This window comes from Gigantopelta aegis, chromosome 14, assembly GCF_016097555.1.
Source record: "Gigantopelta aegis isolate Gae_Host chromosome 14, Gae_host_genome, whole genome shotgun sequence".
Classification (NCBI taxonomy): Eukaryota; Metazoa; Mollusca; class Gastropoda; order Neomphalida; family Peltospiridae; genus Gigantopelta; species Gigantopelta aegis.
The window spans coordinates 54,276,828-54,280,056 of NC_054712.1; positions in this window are offsets into that span (position 1 = coordinate 54,276,828).

The window sequence follows — 3,229 nt, forward strand, 5'->3', positions numbered from 1 at the left end:
TATTCAAATTGTTGACAACAATGAACACAAAATGTTGTTGTTTTTCCTCTCCAGACAAAGCACACAATTCAAGTCATGAAAATAAAAAGTATTTTCAATAAAAGTGGACTACAACAATCAAAGGATAACCAATGAGAATAATGAGACTGAACAGTGGCAAGATACATTTTACATCATACAATACATCACAGAGGGATACACAAGTAACACATTTTGTATACAATGGGCTCGAACACTGAAATGTTTTGTGACAATTATAGTAGGCCTACATGTCTATTTCACATCTACCTGTTATGAAATTAATGTCATACTACCACTTAAAGTGTGATTGTCATCTGATAGTAATTCAACATCTTTCACCAAATTAAAAAACATATATAGGCCGGATTTACGACAAGGTGCGTAAAACATAGAGGCCGCATAAATTGAAGCCTATGTGTACACCGCTCTGGAGACACCGGTTGAACACAGTGTGGTCAGAAGTAATTATCTTTCCTTTTGTTAGTCCCACCACTCGGCTTATCTTGTAGAAACCGGCCTCGGTGGTGTCGTGGTTAAGCCATCGGGCTTAAGGCTGGTAGGTACAGGGTTTGAACCCAGTACCGGCTCCCACCCAGAGCAAGTTTTAATGACTCAGTGGCTAGGTGTAAGACCACTATACCCTCTTCTCTCTAACTAACCACTAACCCTCTGTACTGGACAGATAGCCCAGATAGCTGAGGTGTGTGCCCAGGACGGCGTGCTTGAATGTCAATTGGATATAAGCTTGAAAATAAGTTGAAATAAAAAATGTAGATCATTCTTTTAAATCTGGTTTTTCATTTGCACTGTTCCAATCTTAAACATGTTCTCTTCTACAAAATGTCCATTAGATGTGAATGCAGTTTTATATCAATGATCACTGAAAGATGTTCCAATGTCCCAATGGAAAAGTTTAGTAATATGGTAATAGAGGCTATAAAGTTATAATCGTGAAGTAAGAACACTTTATAGTGAGACACAAGAATTACATGGAGTAAATGAGTATATAAAAATAGAAAAGGAATAATCTACAATCAATGAAGAAAAGAAAAATGCATTTAGCAGCCATTATGATGTCCAACGCAATATAACCGTAAATAAAATGTGTTGAGTGCATCATTAAATAAAATGTGTTGAGTGTGTTGTTAAATAAAATGTGTTGAGTGCATCATTAAATAAAATGTGTTGAGTGTGTCATTAAATAAACCATTTCCTTCCTCTATTATGAATATTAATTAATTGCAGGGATGTATTTGGGGAGAGATCTAGTACCAAACCACTTTTGGTGGTTAACTACACCCTACCAACATAGTTCATGTTGCCTCTAACCCAATATTCTAGTCAGTTAAATGTTCTGACCAACCTGTTGCATTATCCTGTTTCTACGCTTGTCCGGTGTATAAAACTACACATCTTGAACTAAATGACAAGACAGATGCAGCCAATAATATATAATGCTCTAAGGAGATCTTATTAAAAGACATAGTTAATCAGAAGAGGTCTAAAGCTTATTGGGGAGGGGGCTCAAAATCAGACATCTATTTACTGGGGGTGGGGGGAATGGTGAATTTCAGATGTTATTATGGCTGTAGGCTTTGTTTTTTAAATGGAAATGACCCTGGCAACTCTAAATCTTCGAGACAGCTTGAAAAAAGATATTAAAAGTATATTAAATAAAATTTAACTGCCTTACTTTTAGGGTGGGTTTTTTTTTTATTATAGCAAAACTTCTGTATCAGCTCCATTTTAATGCCCCTATGAACTGTGTAAGACCTATGCTAGTTGAAAGATAAGCAAATATATGAGAAACACAGGTGCATGTAAGACATTCATTGAACTGAAGGCAGTTAAAAATAGCAAATAGCACTAATTGATTATTATGATCTTCACACGAGAGTTGCGTAATCTAAACAACATAATACATTTATCAAATATACTCATTTCATAAACGTAACATTAACAAGTTATAGAGAGGTTTCACAATTCCACTGTTACTGTTAAGGATAGTGATAGGTCACCACTTTGAGTGTAGTTCATGACATGACAGCAATTTGCTTCCTGCTACATGTAAAATACATGTCATGGCTAATATATAATTATAAAAATAATAATAAATAAATAGCACTTCGGACAATGCAGCCATCTTTAAGTCACAAACTGTGGCTATCTTTGAAACTACTTAAACAATTAGTACTCCTACCGAATCATAATTGGGCCAAATTTATGAAGCCTGTTTTTGTTAAACGCAGGTGTTTAAGCATTGTACATGTATATAGTAATTACACGCGTGTAACACATAAACAGGCTTTGTAAATTCGGCCCGTTGTGATTATACATAACAGTAATGGTATGGTTGCCAAGCCTCTCTTATTACTCAAAGGGTGCAATATCAAGATCAGCACACCATCACATTATAACTTTAATACAACAAGCATTCTGAGAGTACTGCTAAAGCAATACATTTTCCCTTACCGGGTCCAACTAATTTTCTTATCTCCTAAGTTCAAGGGCCATAACTCTGTGAAAATGAGTAAATTGCCATGAAATTCAAACTTGATCTGTAACAGTACGTGATAAAGTTATATACAAAACTTGAGCTCAATATCTTGAAGCATTGTTAACCAAAAAATCCAAAAAACAAATGATCTTATTTCCTATGTTCAAGGGCCATAACTCTATTAAAAATGAGTAAATTGCCATGAAAGTCAAACTTAATCTGTAAGAGAACATGATAAAGCTATATGTATATACAAAATTGAGCTCAATATCTTGAGGCATTGTGCAACAAACATCTAGAAAACTATAAGTAGGACAGATGGATAGACCGACAGACAGACAAAAAGAAGCCTGGAGACAAAACCTAGTCCCCATTCAGTTGGACCAGTATGGGACTAACAACAGGCAATGAACACGACAAACTACGATATAAAACTATTTATTACATATCTATTCAATCTTACTATAGTGATAAAGACATTTCGAAACCGTGTAATAAATTTATCATGTATCGCACATATGTGCAATATGGACCGAAACTTTTAAATGGGGAATTCCCTTCTTCTTTTTACTGCCTTTTATTTACCGACGTCATATATGATTTACAAATGACGTCACATCATATTTGAAACATTACACAAGGCTGCCACAAAGTATGATTCTTAGCGTTAAGTAAATCCATAACATGAGTTTTGGTAATAGATTTAACAAA